Source organism: Lepidochelys olivacea (assembly GCF_965140295.1).
Source record: "Lepidochelys olivacea isolate rLepOli2 genome assembly, chromosome: 2".
Lineage (NCBI taxonomy): Eukaryota > Metazoa > Chordata > Testudines > Cheloniidae > Lepidochelys > Lepidochelys olivacea.
This window is the reverse complement of record NC_140412.1, coordinates 208437371-208456804: the sequence shown is the minus strand read 5'-3', so window position 1 is coordinate 208456804 and position 19434 is coordinate 208437371. Positions and strand designations below refer to the sequence as shown.

The following is a 19434-nucleotide window of genomic DNA, read 5'->3' as shown; positions in this document are numbered from 1 at the left end:
GTCTTCAACTTCTGTGCACCACTTCATAGGATAGTCTTTCTCAGACCAGCTCTGCAATCCACCCTATGCTTGGTTCTCAAATTACTTCATTTTGTGGGCCACTAGGAAGGGCTCCTGCTGGGCCATGAAATAGTCTGACAATAGTTCATCAAGGCCTCTTGTCGTTTTTTTTTTTTTTTTGCCATGTTGATTGGCCTGCTATTTAACCCACCAAATAAACTTCATATAGTTTCATCTTTTATGCCTTCTGTTGGTGGGATCACTAACCTCATGGGTATAGGTCTTGATGAATTTTAATAAACTATATATTGTTTTTTCTAGATATTATTACTTTGGACCAGGAAAGCTAGCCTAATTAGAGTATATAGGCGCCGACTTCTGCTGGCGCCAGTGGGTGCTAACCCCCCTGTGTCCCGCCCCATTCCAACCCCCTCCCGAAATCCCCACCCCAGTTCTGCCTCCTTCCTCTTTTTCTTAAATTGAGAGATCAATGTACAACAGATTTATTCCCAGCATTTTATGTTCTATGTCTCCAAGGAAACAGCATTGACTCCCTCCCAAATCCATCTGTCCTGGGATCTAGTGTTGGGAAAGTACTAGTTGTGAGGTTTTTCTTCTTCTGATTCATCAGTTTGGGGACTAAGTGAAGAGTTGCTTGGAATTAGTAGAAACTAAACCTGAAAAATCAACTTGCTGACTATAAGTTCTGTGCGCCTTTCCTGTTCAGGGCATATTTTGGTCCCTGTTCCTTCAGTTGAGTGTGGGGTGCTGCTTCAGTGGGGCTCCACACAGCGGCACCTTCCAAGCTACATCCTACCAACTGCAGGATCAGGGCTTTGTTTAGTATTTAAAAATAAATAAATAGAAAGCGTTATTCATTTGCATTCATCCAGTGGATATATGTACAGATACAGACCCTGACCTACTCTGGCTTCTGCCAGCACAGGGACATCTACTCAGTGGCAGAAAATTCTGCAGGAGGAGAGCTTATAATGGAGTTAAGCATCCAAAACCATTCCTCTAATGAGGGGGTGAGGGACATGCATGTCGTGGGTGTACTTAGTCAGCATATTCTCACTGCATTCTCTCCCAGCAGAGCTCCACCCGTGGAAGTTAAAGCTGCCACCCTCTAATGCAACCCCCAAAGAAAAGCAGTAGCAGAAACATCACATAGCTTATTTTGGGGGCACAACAGCCCTTTGGGCCTTTGTGCATCAGTGGGGTTCAATCTGTTCCAACGTCTGAAACCCATTTTCTGAATGCAGTAAAGATGCCTACAGTAGGAGTATTCAGAGAACGGCAAGATGGCACTGATTGTGTATTTGGAACAGAGAGGCTGGGTTTAATTGCCTATTGTATTACAGTCAGCCAAGGACACAGTCAAGAGGATTGGATGCTGCAGCAGAGTTGGTCAGTGTGATGGGGTTCCTGGGGTGCAACATGAACTGTGGTACTGCTGAGCCCTCTGTCCCACCAACCTGGTGTGTCCCTCTCACTCTGTGATCCTGTTGCCAAGCTACAAATTTCTGTCAAGCACTGCACTTACACAGGCATCCACAGGCAGGGACACACCCAACTGAGTTACATGAATGATTCTCCCCGCCACTTGTGAACCAACAATAGAAAGGGTCCAGCCAATTCCCCCCAGCTCTTCCGCCTTGCACCCCAGAACTGTACCCTCTTACACTGGTCAGGCTTCTGATCACTGCAAGTTCATTACCCAGTCTGCCCCTCTTGATGTGGAGAGGACACACGCTAGCCTTTGTAAACTGAGCTGAGATTTCCCAAGCACTTCAACCAAAACACACTGTTTTAGGTAAAATATAAAACAGGTTTATTAAGTACAGAAAGATAGATTTTAACAGATTATAAGTAGTGAGCATAGAGATCAAAGTTGGTTACCTAAGAAATAAAATAAATTCGCAGTCAAAGTTCTATAAACTAAACAGGATCAAGCAGTGTCTCACCCTGACAGATGATATAGTTCCTCAATACACAGGCTGGGATTCTTTTCCTGGGATTAACCTCCCCAGTTCAAAGTCTTTGTCCTCCAGATATTTCTTCAGGTGTTGAAGTGTGGGGGTGGGGAGTGAGGCCAAGTCATGAGGTCATTTTTCCCTCTCCTTGTGACGTGGGGGTCCGACCCTGTGACGTTATTGACTTGAACTGGGACCATATAGAACATTGTTGCAACCAAGATCCTGTAGTGGCACCAAATTGTGTATAAAGGGGGTCAGATAAGGCGTCTAAGACGAGGTTATGGTTTGCTGGTTAGGATTATGCTATCTGTTTGCATGTATTATTTTTGTATTTAAAGATATAAGTATTGGCTCTATACTTATTCTAAACTTATGTTATGCTTCTGGGTGACACCCCAGACAAGTTGATGTCAGCTCTGCCTAGCCTGCTTGATGGCCCATTAAGGACCATCAGCCATACAACTGACCTATTGAGAGAAGGCAGACAAGCCTTGTGACTCAGCAAGGTATGCAGGGACCTGCCTATAGACAGAACTCTGAGGGTTTTCCAGGCCATGTGATGGACAGCTTGTCTTTGGAACAAAGAAAGACCACATGGCAAGAGAATATAAAAAGCTGCTGCAGCTCCTCCATCTTGTCTTCATTTCTGATTCTTACCTCTGGAGGGACTTTGCTACACTGAAGCTTTGAACCAAGGACTGAAAGACCCATCCCAGCTGTGGATGTACTCCAGAGACTTGATTTGAACCTGCAGTTTATTCTATCACTGCTGCAACCTGAACCAAGAACTTTGCCATTACTGTATGTAATTGATTCCATTTAACCAGTTCTAGCTCTCATCTATATCTTTTTCCTTTTATGAATAAACCTTTAGATTTTTTTTAGGATTGGCAACAGTGTGATTTGTGGGTAAGATCTGATTTGTATATTGACCTGGATCTGGGGCTTGATCCTTTGGGATCGAGAGAACCTTTTTTCTTTTACTGGGGTATTGGTTTTCATAACCATTTGTCCCCATAACATGTGGCACTGGTGGTGATATTGGGAAACTGGAGTGTCTAAGGGAATTGCTTGTGTGACTTGTGGTTAGCCAGTGGGGTAAAACCAAAGTCTTCTCTGTTTAGCTGGTTTGGTTTTGCCTTGGTGTGCATAGAAACCCCAGCCTTGGGCTGTAACTGCCCTGCTTGAAGCAATTTGTCCTGAATTGTCACTAAGTGAAGAGTTGCTTGGAATTAGTAGAAACTAAACCTGAAAAATCAATTTGCTGACTATAAGTTCTGTGCGCCTTTCCTGTTCAGGGCATATTTTGGTCCTTGTTCCTTCAATCCCTCAGTTGGGTCCCGCCAGAATCAGCATCATTACAGACCCCACCGGTTAAGCAGTCTCCATTGTCTACGTGTTCTCTCTGAGAAGTCATCTGAGATTGCTGCTGGGCAAGTGGAGTCCCTTTAATGGGCCATCAGCACGTCTGGCTACTGCATTGTTGTACCTGAAAGGCTAGTTGTGGGTGTTCTCAACCTCACAACATATTTCAGTAACACACATAGCAAAACTTCATAACTTCACATACAATGACAGCACATACAGTCCAACAGGATATTAATATTCAACAGATCGAGACTTTTAAAATGATACCTCACAAGGCATACTTTGTAGAAAACATATTAGACTTATGACAGTGGTGAATATGGGGGCTCCAGGGTGCTGCTTTGAGGTACAGAGTGCTGCAGTCAGAAAAACTTGAACAGAACTATTTTTTCCATTGGAGAATGCAGTTCCATCAAAATGGAAATGCATGTTAATTTCAGGTTTCAGAGTAACAACCGTGTTAGTCTGTCTTTGCAAAAAGAAAAGAAGTACTTGTGGCACCTTAGAGACTAACCAATTTATTTGAGCATGAGCTTTCGTGAGCTACAGCTCACTTCATCGGATGCATACTGTGGAAACTGCAGTAGACATTATATACACAAAGAGACCATGAAACAATACCCCCTCTCACTCCACTGTCCTGCTGATAATAGCTTATCTAAAGTGATCATCAAGTTGGGCCATTTCCAGCACAAATCCAGGTTCTCTCACCCCCCCTACCCCCATACACACACAAACTCACTCTCCTGCTGGCAATAGCTCATCCAAACTGACCACTCTCCAAGTTTAAATCCAAGTTTAACCAGAACGTCTGGGGGAGGGGGGGTAGGAAAAAGCAAGGGGAAATAGGCTACCTTGAACTAGACAAGCGATTTACAACGCACACTTTGCTTCTCTGCAAAAGAAAAAGGACACTAAACTTTCTAAACTACTACATGCTACAAGGGGCCACAGCAATGGTTCCCTTAACCCACCCAGCAATATTGTTAACCTATCCAACTATACTCTCAGCCTAGCAGAAGCAGCTGTCCTATCTCGGGGCCTCTCCTTCTGCCCCTCCACCCCCACGAACATGATACACTTCTGTGGTGACCTAGAATCCTATTTTCGACGTCTCCGACTCAAGGAATATTTCCAAAATACCTCTGAACAACATACTAATCCACAGAGGCCTCCCTACCAACACTACAAAAAGAAGGATTCTAGGTGGACTCCTCCTGAAGGTCGAAACAGCAGACTGGACTTCTACATAGAGTGCTTCCGCCGACGTGCACGGGCTGAAATTGTGGAAAAGCAGCATCACTTGCCCCATAACCTCAGCCGTGCAGAACACAATGCCATCCACAGCCTCAGAAACAACTCTGACATCATAATCAAAAAGGCTGACAAAGGAGGTGCTGTTGTCATCATGAATAGGTCGGAATATGAACAAGAGGCTGCTCGGCAGCTCTCCAACACCTCTTTCTACAAGCCATTACCCTATGATCCCACTGAGAGTTACCAAAAGCAGCTACAGCATTTGCTCAAGGAACTTCCTGAAAAAGCACAAGATCAAATCTGCACAGACACACCCCTGGAACCCCGACCTGGGATATTCTATCTACTACCCAAGATCCATAAACCTGGAAATCCTGGGCGCCCCATCATCTCAGGCATTGGCACCCTGACAGCAGGATTGTCTGGCTATGTAGACTCCCTCCTCAGGCCGTACGCTACCAGCACTCCCAGCTACCTTTGGGACACCACTGACTTCCTGAGGAAACTTCAACCCATCGGCGATCTTCCTGATAACACCATCCTGGCCACTATGGATGTAGAAGCCCTCTACACCAACATTCCACATAAAGATGGACTACAAGCCGTCAAGAACACTATCCCCGATAATGTCACGGCTAACCTGGTGGCTGAACTTTGTGACTTTGTCCTTACCCATAACTATTTCACATTTGGAGAGAATGTATACCTTCAGATCAGCGGCACTGCTATGGGTACCCGCATGGCCCCACAGTATGCCAACATTTTTATGGCTGATTTAGAACAACGCTTCCTCAGCTCTCGTCCCCTAAAGCCCCTACTTGCGCTATATTGATGACATCTTCATCATCTGGACCCATGGAAAAGAAGCCCTTGAGGAATTCCACCATGATTTCAACAATTTCCATCCCACCATCAACCTCAGCCTGGTCCAGTCCACACAAGAGATCCACTTCCTGGACACTACAGTGCTAATAAACAATGGTCACATAAACACCACCCTATACCGGAAACCTACTGACTGCTATTCCTACTACATGCCTCCAGCTTTCACCCTGACCACACCACACGATCCATCGTCTACAGCCAAGCTCTGTGATACAACCGCATTTGCTCCAACCCCTCAGACAGAGACAAACACCTACAAGATCTCTATCAAGCTTTCTTACAACTACAATACCCACCTGCGGAAGTCAAGAAACAGATTGATAGAGCCAGAAGAGTTCCCAGAAGTCACCTACTACAGGACAGGCCTAATAAAGAAAATAACAGAACGCCACTAGCCGTCACCTTCAGCCCCCAACTAAAACCCCTCCAACGCATTATTAAGGATCTACAACCTATCCTGAAGGATGACCCAACACTCTCACAAATCTTGGGAGACAGGCCAGTCCTTGCCTACAGACAGCCCCGCAACCTGAAGCAAATACTCACCAACAACCACATACCACACAACAGAACCACTAGCCCAGGAACCTGTCCTTGCAACAAAGCCCGTTGCCAACTGTGCCCACATATCTATTCAGGGGACACCATCACAGGGCCTAATAACATCAGCCACACTATCAGAGGCTCGTTCACCTGCACATCCACCAATGTGATATATGCCATCATGTGCCAGCAATGCCTCTATGCCATGTACGTTGGTCAAACTGGACAGTCTCTACGTAAAAGAATAAATGGACACAAATCAGATGTCAAGAATTATAACATTCATAAACCAGTCAGAGAACACTTCAATCTCTCTGGTCACGCAATCACCGACATGAAGGTCACTATCTTACAACAAAAAAACTTCAAATCCAGACTCCAGCGAGAAACTGCTGAATTGGAATTCATTTGCAAATTGGATACTATTAATTTAGGCTTAAATAGAGACTGGGAGTGGCTAAGTCATTATGCAAGGTAGCCTATTTCCCCTTGCTTTTTCCTACCCCCCCCCCCCCAGATGTTCTGGTTAAACTTGGATTTAAACTTGGAGAGTGGTCAGTTTGGATGAGCTATTGCCAGCAGGAGAGTGAGTTTGTGTGTGTATGGGGGTAGGGGGGGTGAGAGAACCTGGATTTATGCTGGAAATGGCCCACCTTGATTATCATGCACATTGTAGGGAGAGTGGTCACTTTGGATAAGCTATTACCAGCAGGAGAGTGAGTTTGTGCGTGTGGTTTTTGGAGGGAGGTGAGGGGGTGAGAGAACCTGGATATGTGCAGGAAATGGCCCACCTTGATTATCATACACATTGTGAAGAGAGTGGTCACTTTTGATGGGCTATTACCAGCAGGAGAGTGAGTTTGTGTGTGTGTGTGTGGGGCGGGGGAGGGGCGGAGGGTGTGAGAACCTGGATTTGTGCTGGAAATGGCCCAACTTGATGATCACTTTAGATAAGCTATTATCAGCAGGACAGTGGGGTGGGAGGGGGTATTGTTTCATGGTCTCTGTGTGTATATAATGTCTACTGCAGTTTCCACGGTATGCATCCGATGAAGTGAGCTGTAGCTCACGAAAGCTCATGCTCAAATAAATTGGTTAGTCTCTAAGGTGCCACAAGTACTCCTTTTCTTCATGTTAATTTCATCACTGTTTTGTTTAAGAGGAAGCTTTATCAATGGCAAAACATCCTCTTTTGACACTTTCAGAACAAGATGTTATTTCAAAAGGAAAAACATTTTTTCAAAAATTTAAAATCGCTTATATTTTGTTAGATATTAGATAATGTCAAAATCTACAAAATGTCTTTGAAGAAAAATTTCATTTTGAGTCATCAGGGTGTTACTTCAGAATTTACTTTTGTGGAGAACTTTAACATTTTTTGGCTTCTGTTTCAAATGGAAACAAAAACACATCTGGAAATCTCAATCCTCTCTGAAACAGAATTCCCATTCTCCTAAAAGCATTAGTAGCAATTCTGATTATAGACAGTAACTTTAAGCCTAAATATTTGAAATATACAGGGCCAGGTTGTCTGCTGTTAATCAGGATCATTCTATTCAAGTCAATTTAGTATCTGAAGTAATACTCCCTTTCTTTTTACTTCTACTGTAGTATCATAAATATAAAAAAATCAAAGAAACAATGCTTTAATAAGATGGTGTATTCAGCCTTTTATTCCGAAGGACCTTATTTTCTGAGTGATTTTTTTTTTCAGAGTAATTTAGAACAGGCAAGCCAGGGCCTACTGAGAATTGATTTTTGTGACCTAAAATATTTAGAATTATAACAGGAAATAAACCATTAAGTGATAAACAAGGAAACATGGATAAAATTACTTTCATGGTGTAATTTTATTCATTCTAGTTGTGAAAATGAAGAGGGAATACTGACCTGAGCACTTCGGTTCTGAATGCAAACCGTACTATCTATTATTAAACAAAGTCAAAAGCAATGTGAAAGATCTTGAATCTATTCAAGGCATGCACCTCATTACAGACTTAGCAAATTAAAACACAAATAGGATTAGAAAAGAATAATGTAACAATCTCCCACTATGGTCCCAGGAGCATTAAGTCATAAATTGGGTTTGCATTAAATTGTGCTTGCAGTATTGAATTCAGGAAAAGAGCTATACACTGAAGATAAACCTTGCTGGGCTAGCCAATGCCTGTACGGCTGTGTTTTTGTCACCGTATAGTAAATTTGTTAGCATCTATGAGACGCACACAAAAAATTAGTATTTCAGATCTTAATTAGAATATATAGGTTATGTATAGCTATCGTTGGCTGCAGAGATGTTAACCCAGTCTCTCCTTTGGCTGTTTTGCTGACTTTACCTGAAGATGCTCAATTAAATATGGGAGCTAGTGTAAATACTTTTCACTAGATCAACCCATGTGATGAACTATACAAGCTTTCTGGTTTGCATGAGCTCCTGTTACATTATAAGCTTCTCTTAAATAGAGGAAAAACATCTTACACCAAGCAAAGGACTGGAGAGAATGAGTTTCCACATTATTAGATATATTTTGTTGTTATGGGAACTAAAATAGTAAGTGATGTTAAAAAGGATTTTAGCTAATAAAGATCAGCCCTATGACATGGCAATAGCTATATAAAATGTAACAAGGCTTTAAAAAAGTACTAATTTATTTTTAAGAAAGATGCAGATTTTTGAAAAACACAATAAATTGGGTCAAATTCATCCATAGTGCAACTCAAGTGAAGGTGATGGAGTTATGCTAGGGATGAGTTTGGCCCACTTTTCTTAAATAAGGACACTACAAAAATGATCTATTGTTACAGGGAGAGCTAATAGTGACTCCTATATTTAAGTTGCCTAATATTTTCCAATATTGTGTCCTTTTCTTTGAGAAGCTCTCACACCTCCATTATTTGCAGCACAGCTTTGATATTTGACAGAAAGACTGCCCCCAGGGTAGGGAAATGCCTTTTCTTTGTCCCATGAATTTTCATGAGCTTTTGCTGCTATAAACTGTTTACAGTTGCCACTTCCCTTCTCTCATTCTACATCTTGTCCTGTGCAGCAGACACTGATATGGGAATGTGTGGGATCAGCCAGAACCGCTGGGAAGAAACTGGGCTGAGCATGATGACCAGGACATATTCGTCTCCGTGGGGCATATAAACTAGCTAGGCAGCAGGCAGACCAGTCCTGAAGACAATTTATCACTTAGTCTATGCTTCAAAGTGATTTGGAAAAAATCACACCACTAGCTGACATAGCTATGTTGGCAAAACCCCTGGTATAGGTGCAACTAGGCCAACAGAAGAATGCTTCTTCCAGCTTAGCTAATACGTACAGGGAGATGTAGCTATGCCAGCAAACGAACTCCTGATGGTTTATACTGCATCTCCACTGGGGGGGGCTCTGTTAGCATAGCTAATGCTGGCATAACTATACCACCAAAGGGTCTATCATGTAGGCAAGTTCTCCATGTCTGTAGGAGGGAGGTCACAAAGCAGGGGCAAATCTTCTATAGGCAAGGGATACAGAGGTGCCTGGTGTCCCAAGCAGTTGTGCACAAATTCTGGGCCCATGTCGGCACCCAACTGGGAGACTTGCCAGATGTTTAGCTATAGTAACCACATGAAGCTCTAGAGTGGGGAAGCAGTGCTTAAAAATATCAAACAACCCAGGACTTGCATCTCTGGTTTTGCTGTGGACTCTTTCCTCCTCCCCTCCATTGCCAGTGGGGAAATCTTTGGCTGAATGGGGCTGTCTTTCTCCACCCAACCCTTGGCCGACATCTCCCTTTTGGAGTAACCTTTTAACATTTTTCTTGATTTTCTTAAACAGCGAACATTAGACACATTAAGAATAGCAACAACAAAATCATTAAGCACTGTAACATTCTCCTAGGAGCCAGCCTTATTCTTTAATCAGGTTATGGAAAATTCATTCCTCTTCTAGCCATTTATCTTCTTTGTTTATGCACACACCAAGTGACCCACTTCTTAGCATCAAAAACAACAAAAGATTCTTCACTATTTATGGATTTATCTTCTCTTTGTTTGAGACCCAAATAATCAAGTTCATCCATTCTAATTAAACCTAGCGTGTGCTAATTATCTATCAAGTCTATCATAGACCCTGATTCTCTCCCATTGAAGTCAATATGACTTTTGCCAATGACCTCACTGGGAAAAGGATTGAGTTCAGCTTCTTCTATAATGATCGATTATTTATATTAAAAGGGAGAAGCCTGGGCTGAAATCCAAAGTACCTTGGGTCTGTGAATAGAAGCCACACTCTCCAACCAGCACCTGCAGCTAGTAGGAGCAGCTGCAGAAGCAGCCTAAGCATGGAGTGAGTAGTTGGGGGGATGGGGTAAAATGGGGCCCAACCTGTGCCACTCCTATCCCCAGAACTGTGCAGGTGAGACCCCCCCGGTCTGCTAAAACTAGGACTCAGCTGGTGCCTTTTTCTCCTCCCCCCACACACATGGTGGGTAGAGGGGGGAAGAAGAAAGTGCAAAGAGGAACCAGTCAGAGGCTCCAGCAGCCAAAGCAGGGACCTTTGGCCATTCAGAGCCCTTTTCACAGTTTTGACCAAACATTCTCTGCCCTGTGCTGATTGATTGGCTTTTAGCTCCAACTCTCTCGATCACAGTCCCTTCACCTTAGCTTCACTCCACACCTGCCCATCTTGCCCTCTTCTCCCCTTCCCCCTCGCCTCTCTTCCCTTCAGTGTCCCTCTCCCTTCCCTTCCCTTTTTCTTTCTATATAGTTTATCCCCTCCTAACTAGTCCCTTTCCCCTCCCATCCCCCCAAGCCCCCATGGAACTAATGTGCCATTTGCTGCAATCACATTGGTCACTCTGCTTATGTGTGCACCCCTTCCCCCAGCCTGTGTGCATCTTGTCTGTTCAGATTGTGAGCTCTTCAGGGAAGGGACCGTTTGTGCAGTGCCTAGCAGAATGAGGCCCAACTCTTAGCTGATTCTCAGGCACTACTGTTAATAAACAGGATGAATATTAATTAATTATTAATAGATCAATTAAATGCTCTGCCATTCTCCTGAATCTAATCCTGCCACATGTAATTAGTTGGCTTAAACTCAACTTCAACATCGTTTTGTGGATTAACATTATAAAGACACCATCAAGACAAATTTGACCCAAAATTTTGGTGCTGTAAAACAGATTTTTCCACAACCTATGATCAGTACAAAGGCTTCTGTTACATCTTTAAAATTCCAAAGGAAACATATTTTTTTGATATCATTCCCCTGCAGAATCTAAACACTGACGATTCATGCTAATACATGAGAAACTAACTAGTAACTGAGCACAAACAAAAGTGAAATGGATCATTATCCAAGATGAAAGAAATGCAAAAACTACACAGCATAAATGGTGAAAAGTAAATTAGAATTTTTCAATTGTTAATCTTAATAATAATTGCTAGTAAGTAATATGAGTAAGGAGACATCCCCTTTTAAAAAATTATCTTGAGTTTACCTTTGTTTTAATGGAATATAGTCTAGTTTTTTGCAATTTCCTATTGCTCAAAATTTTCACAAATAATGAATTATAATTAGCGTTTGGACCTTTTTGGCTAACACTGAACTTCTGTTGCATCCAGTGGTGATCACCTCAACTTTTTAAATTTGTCATTCTATTACAAAAGCTGAAATTTTGTTTTGTTCCTATTAAGTTTTTCTTTCAGTACAAAGAAAATAAAAGTTTAATATGACTCACTGCTAAGTGGGACCTAGAAACCCACCGGTGATTGACATACGGTATTTAGAGTAGCTGGAAGAGAAGCACAGAGAGAGAATATCAGTAGGAGAAAAGAAATAGAGCAAACCCCAGAAGATAAAGAAGAATAAATGATGAATATTGGCAAGAGATAAAAAAGATTCTTTGTTACCATGTGTAACATAAGCTTGCATTGGCAACAACTGGGCATCCAATATAAGACTGTAATTTCATATCAGTGATATTAACATTGCTTGTGCTTTTCTTTTATGCTTTATTTAATATCTCCTGAACCATGTGCATTTCTGAAACTTAGCATATAGGATGGCAAAGTATTTGTCCATGGGGACCCGCACTGACAGTGGCCCAATCAGTCTCTCCTCTAGCAGAAATTTTTCAGTGCAAGATCCAAAGCTGCTTCAAGTGGATGTATTTTCTATTTTTACTTCTTGAATTATTACTGGATGTGAATGTCAGTAATAGATAAACATATCTCAAAGAGACTCAGCAAGTTCTGCCTCAGCTGCCTCTGGAGAGCCACCCCTCAAATGATATTTCAGCTAGGGCGACAGATTTCCCTGGAGGGGGAAGGGAGACAAATATCCCTCCACTCTACCAACCTCCTGACCTGAACCTTCTGATGAATTTACAGTCTTCAATACAGCTAGGTGTGCATAATTAATGTATTGCTGAAGACCAGTTACTGTATTTTACAGTTGACATTAGAGTATATTTTTTCACAAATGAAACAATATTTGTTTCCTAAAAGAGAAATAACTACATACTGTATATCAGCAACCAGCAATTGCTGCTGGGCAGAGCTAGGGGAAAAAAAGATGATTTCTATTTTATTTAAATCGTTAAGAATACTTTTGTAACTTGAAATGTATTTCAGGGTTGGAAGGACTTTTAAAAAGTGTCCATGGGAAATTTACTAAATGAGTGCATGAAAAATAAAGGTAACAGAAGGTGACGTGACAAGCATTCTGCACTGCAATTGAATCCAGATTCCTATGCAAGTAACATCTACTGTTCTATTTATATAGCAATGTAAGAGTCTGTGCCCGGGCACATCCTGATTTACAGAAGCTCAAGATCTGGCCCTGTATCTTTGAAGCACTTTACAAACATTAATTCATTAATCCTCACAACACTGACATGAGGCAAGAAAGTAGATATCCTTATCCCCACTTCACAGATTGGGAAACTGATGCAGAGTGCTTAGGTGACTTCTCTGGTGGAGGCTGGAGCCATCTAAGGGTGTGCCTACACTGCAGCTGACAGGGTATTGCAGCTTGTGGCTAATCTAGCTAGCGTGGCTAAAAATAGTAATGAAGACCGGGTGGCACAGACTGTGGTGCAGGCTAGGAGTGTGAGTACGTACTCAGGTTCCCAGGTCACTGCATTATCCCTGCCATTTTTAGCTGCTCTAGCTAGATTACAGCTAGCACTGGTAGGTCTACACAAGCTACAGTTGCGCGTCTGGTTGCACTGTAGACATACCTTTAATGTAAGTAGGCAAAAAGTGCATGAGTTCAAAGGTGCGGAGTCACTCTACAGCAGCAGGTAAAGACAGGAATGTATCAGAATCAAAACCAGATAGGCAAGGCTTGCTCTGAGGAGCCGCCACTTGACTTGTCCAAGGCCACAGAAGGAGTCCGTAGTATCCAAGGTGGGATTAGAACTGAGGAACTCCTGTCACACCCAACTGCCAAGCATTGTGCTCAGATCACACTGTCTGATTGATAAGGATGGCATGTTTAGCTACACAAAGCTGTTTTCTGTGAATTACACTTTTAAGAGGATAGTGGGCTTGTTAGCTCGCCTCCCTATGAATTTGCTTTATGGAGCTAATCCCACACTCTGTGCTTGAGCATGGAGCCTTTGTGTTTGTTCTCATCTTTACTGTTTCCCTTAACTTCACCCTAGATTACTTTTATTTTAGATTATGTGTTTACTATTTGTCTATGGAAGAATAACTATTCTCTGACCTGCTGCCAAGAATAAGAAGAAATTATTTTATTTTACATTGTACATTTTTGATAGAAAAACCCATTAAAGAAGAGCATTGAGAGAGAAACTTTAATTTATAAAAAAACAGGAACAGACACCCAAAGCCTGCCACATTTGGATGTTGTGATAATACTGTAGTTTTGTACATATTAAAAAGGAACTTTGATCTATCACTAAACTAGTCAATAAGACAGTATGTAGAAAGGGAAGACACTATATATGATTTATGAATATCCATGGTTTTTAACATTGTTAGTATCTCAGTTATTTAGCTCCTTTCATCATGATGGGACTGTAACAGGCCTATAAAGTCAATACGTCACCTACATATAGGATTATGAGTGGGTCACTAATTTACTTTAGACATCATATATGGGGGCAGGACAATAATTTCAATGGAAGAAAGTTGTTTGATTTTTGTCTTTCCTGTGGTACCATTTGGGCTTTGAGAACATCAGTGGCCATTTTCCAAGTGCCAGGGTGACACCTTTCTTTTATTGTTCCCCCTCTGTGCCCTATACACAGAGGATATTAATCAGTTATGGCCTTGGTTACAGAGCTGAGGTTCTCTAGCTCAAGTTGTAACAACTTGTACTTTTAGCTCTGAAGGTCCCCATGTGGTGGCCCAGATGGCGGCTGTCACACCAGCAGAACTAGTCCAGCTGCCTGAGACTTCTCACCGGATTGTTATCTTATTATAGGGCTAGATTGTGGCCTGGGGACCTCAGACCCCTGCAGGAGAATAAAGGGGACTAAGAATTTCCTTGCATCCCAGTGCAGGCTTCCAGGACCTTGGGTCCAAGTGCAAGCAGCATCCACTTACTTTAGATCTGGAGCAAGTAGCTCGGGCATGAGTGGAGGCTTGGTTACATCCAGCTTGTTGCTGGTGTGTACAGTTGAATTTGCATGGGGTGTGTCATAATTTGTTGCTGATATAGGTCAATAGAAAATTATCCTTTCCCCTGCTCTCCCCAGAAGCAAGAAGGAAGCAGAAGAGGATTTATGACTTAGATGATGTCTTGGAAGGGTTTAGAGTATACATACTGCATGCTCCCAGAGCACAGGTATAAATAGCAGTGTAGACAGAGAGGCACGGCTTGGGTGAGTAAAGACATGCCGGAACCATGTGGCATATACCCTACACCAGTGGTTCCCAAACTTGTTCCGCCACTTGTGCAGGGAAAGCCCCTGGCAGGCTGGGCCGGTTTGTTTACCTGCCGTGTCTACAGGTTCGGCCGATCATGGCTCCCAGTTGCCACAGTTCACTGCTCCAGGCCAATGGAAGCTGCTGGAAGCGGCAGCCAGTACATCCCTCGGCCCGCGCCATGACCCCCGCAACGGTGCCGCCTCTGTCTTCATTGCTATTTTAGCAGTGTAGAGTTCTGCTGGCTCCCTGCTACCGGAGACTTTTCCCATCACAGGGAAAGGCTTTAATGGGGGGAGGCTCCAGCAGCTCCCCTCTGCCTCCCCTCACCACAGCTCTCTCTCTGGCAACGGAGAGCTGCTGGAGGCTTTCCCTACTGCCTGCCCTGCTAGGGCTTACATTGATGTGTAGCGACACAGTGCAGCATGGATGCTGGCAGTCTGCTTTTTCACACGCCGCACCGCCAGTGTAGACAAGGCCTCAGAGAGAGGTCTCTGAGGCACAAGGCCTCCAGCGGTTACTCGTGGGGCGGAGACACACGTGTTGCTCGGGGCTGTGCACTGTTTAGCCTTTGTAAGTACGGTGTTGTGGCTGCAAATGAGGGGAGAAGAATGATTCAGGAAAAGGGCAGCCTCGTCAAAGCGGGTGTGTGGGGGAAAGCATAGAAAATTGGAAAAGGGTAGGAGAGGGGCATATAGTGTGGTAATATGTCACCTTGGCTAGTATCAGAGTTAAATGGCGCCGCTGAGGAAAAAAATGGGGAGGAAATTTGAAATACAAGGAAAATTGAAATACAAGGAAAATTAAAAATAAACCATCTGAGAGTAAAACCTCTGCATTTCAATACTTCATAGGTGTCTCTTCAAACTTCTCTCTCTTTCTTTTTACAATTCACTTCTCCCACCCATAATGAAAATGGGATAGTCTACAACTTTATGACTGTTCCATTTATTTCTACCATTTTCATGTAAACCAATACAACGAGCAGCAGTTGCTTGACAAACGTCAGTATTAATTAAAAATTTTCAGCGTAGGAGTGTTTCCCGCTCCACCCCTGCGCCAGACTGGCAGAGGAGATGAAGCCTGACTGGCAGATGCAGCTGCTGAGCTGTTGACTGGAAATGTTGTCACTGAGAATGAGAAACAGAGGCAGCAGTAGCCTCCTTGACAAAGTATTTTGGAAAGAGTAGAAGCATTTTGTCACTTGCACTGTGCTGCCACTCAACCTGGTGAAGGGGAGGGTGTCTGAGTATCGGTCCTGAATGTAATCCTTTGCTCCTTGGGCTGGGAAATCTGCAGAGGCAGCTGTTCTGCCCACACACAGGAGGAAGTGCTCCCACCATTGCGATCTAATGTTGCGTCCCTAACGGACTGGAAGAGTGACGTTGACAGCTCTGGGGAGAGCCCTTGACTCGGGAGGGAAGGTCACCAAAACATATTGCCGATGAGAGTGCAAAAAGGGAAAGGCTCAGAGGAACCCACTAAAATTCCCCATTCCAAGTTGTACTTATGTTCTCTTCCCATTAGGATTGATCCCCTGCTCACCACAGGCCACCACCCCACACCTTGTTGGCCTTGGAAAGCTCTGACAACCACCGGAATGAAACGTCAGTTGTCTCAGCTGTGCTCAGAGCCCTTCCAGTTGTATCAGGCTCCGGAGTCCTGTGAACATGAAGTAAGGCACATCTGATCACTGCATATTTTTATGTAAAATGATGGCAATTCTTCCGATTCCTATCAATGGCTTATTAAGAATATAGGGTGGATATTTGAAAACAATGTCAGTGACTTAAAAACACCTGTTCTGTGGACTTGTGCTCCTAGGTCATTTTAGATGCTTTAAAGTATCCCACCTCTACTGTGTTGTCTTTTGTAAAATAGCTTGGTATTTAGAACAGTAATAACACGCCTTTTTACAAAATGTTTTTAAAACATTTGTAATGGTTTTTGCCAACAACACGTTTAAAAGCGTTTAACTGGTTCTCCATGTTAAGCTTGAGAGGGAAAGAGAGAGGGGAAATTAGAAAAGAAGACAGCCCCTCCAAATCAAAGGGTGGGTCCTGAACACTCCCACCGAGATTAAAGAGATGAATGGTGCTTTACAAGTGCAAAATGTTTTTTTCTTAAAACATAGTTCTGTACATCAAGGGGGGATTTTCAGTGGCACCCCATGGCCCTTGAAAATTAGTGGGCATTAGACATCCGATTCCTTTGTCTCATCCATAATAGTATTGCTAATATAATTGAGCTTCAGAACAGCATTGTAATGGTGGCTCAGATTCTCTGCTATGTATTGAGCTTCTGCTCAGTTTTTCTTTCAGGTCTCTGGTATCTCAAAACTGGTTCTCCACCAGCAAGTGGTGTCAACTCCAGATCCTTCAGAATTCCTTGCATGCGTTTGTTTCCCTCTATTGGGTCTGTATGTCATGGTGCTACATATCTCTCAAGACCAGGCCCTTACTTTGACTAGAAGCCAGACCTTAGTTTTCTATATGCAAACACTTTGCACAGCCCTATTCCACACTCCTATTTCCCTGCTGTAAGCACTAAAGCACCCAGCTTCCATGCATTAATAACGTTGGCAGTACTATTTGTGGTCTAGTTAAGTTTGCACTGGCAAAGTATATTCTGACCGAAAAGATACTGAAGGTTTTTTATTGCTTCCAGAAAAGACATTGGTTGCATTGATTCCGTTGTGCATCGGCTTAAAAAAAAGTCTTTTTGCCAGAATAAAGAAAGCCAAGCAAAAAACCCCCATCAGTTTTCACGATCTAATCTTACAATTGGTTAGAATTTCTGTCTATTGGTTGAAGGAAAACTTGGTTTCAGTAAACTGGTTTTTAATAAAAAATGTGTTACCTATGATAAATATATATTGCTTAGGTCAAATGAATCTGATTGTGAAAACATATTGAGCGAAAGTATTGGTAGGGTTTAATTTCATTGCTTTTTTTTTTAAAAGAAGCTATTGAATGCTGGTTTGAATTAAATTCTATTTGTTTTAATAAAAGTGTAGTGGCCTGAGTGTACATATATTTGTTTTAGTGCCAGTGCATTGGATCCAATAAAACTATATTGGCTTCACTGCTTATGTCTCCTTTTCAGAGAAAATGGATTGAATGGGAAAATGAAACAGGCATGAATCAGCCAGCCCCAAGGTCTCTGCTCAGCTTTGGCATCCAAATAAACTAGAGAAAAAATACTTTATTACAAAACATTGCCTTTAAATTTAAATAAGCTTTAATGTCAAGGATGCACATGAGGAGCTTAATTGCTCCCATAAAAGACTGCAGTTTTCTGAACCAAGCTTTGCTGTGGACCAACTGTGCAGCTGCTTCAGGCTACATACGCAGAGATTTCACAGTAATCCAGATAACAGGCTGGCTTCTGCTCTCAGTTTCTCCGATGTAAATCAGGCTCATTCTCACTTGAGGCAGAGACAGTGACACACTGTCTTTAAGCATGTACATTAGTGCATAACAAGTGTCACTGACCCCAGCCCGTTGGGGCTACATCCAAGTGTAGACACATGCTGCACCAATATAAGTCATGTCTATGCTAGAAGTGTGCACTGATGTAGAGACACCAGTGGCTAAAACTCTTCTGTAGGCAAGGCCAGAGTTCAGGTTTTTTCTTTTAACTCTCCCCTAAGTTTTCCCACATACTACCCTAGAGAGAATCAGTCCTGTTAGCTGAAGACAGGCTTATGTCATCTTAGGTAACTTTAACTACTTGTCACATGATTGGTAGTTCAGGTACCGCCTACGTAACATACCTGAAAATTGTCCTGAGGTCAAAAAGGCATTTAAGCCAAAGGTGACGGGCTGCCTGGAACTTAAGTTTGGGGTTTGTACACAATGGATTGGTAGAATGGCACCCCATATAGAAAAGAGAATGCTCACTGACGGTGAAAAGAAGGTAGAAGAGTGTTTGTCATTTATTTATTTATTTTTTGATTGAAAAACAAAAAATTACATGTTTTAACCATTTGAAAAAAATATCCTCATAAGCTAGTTTTGGTCCTGCCTGAAGGTGTGTGCGTGTTAAACCATCTGAATTCAGATCAATAAACGGTTAGGTGCAGTTATTTATAAAATTATTTTCATCAAAGTAATGGATCTCCTGGGAATGTCAATAAATAGCCCGCTGTGTTACCTAAACTGGATGGAATAAAAATGTTTCCTTCCTTTTCGTAAGCTATGCCAATGCACCTACTTTACACAGACCAAGTGACAGGGAAAAGCCTGTGATACAACAAATCCCCAGAGGAGTTTAAATGGACACTTCACTCTCAGTCTTGTTACTGTAAGATAGCTTCAAGCTGAAAGGGGCTGAAATGGTGTCTCCTTCATATTCTGCCTGTCTAGGTTCGTATATACTTAAATATACAGTATTAAATCACTGTCACCCTACAATTCAGCCTGAGTAAAAGCCTCTCTGTGTAGCTGTGCTTCAGGTTGTGTCTCAGAGTCAGAATCTGCCTCCAACTTCCCTTGTTCTCTGGGGGGGGGTGGGGGGAAAT

The 19434-nt window shown here is 42.6% G+C and overlaps 1 long non-coding RNA gene across 1 annotated transcript in view; it reads left to right on the top strand.

The window, feature by feature from the left end:
* LOC311515187 overlaps positions 1-16581 on the top strand; it is an 88215-nt gene extending 71634 nt beyond the window's left edge. Inside the window, exon 3 of the long non-coding RNA XR_014710074.1 lies at positions 16440-16581. This is a non-coding gene — a long non-coding RNA (uncharacterized lncRNA). The remainder of the gene's footprint in view (positions 1-16439) is intronic.
* Positions 16582-19434: the final 2853 nt, after the last annotated feature.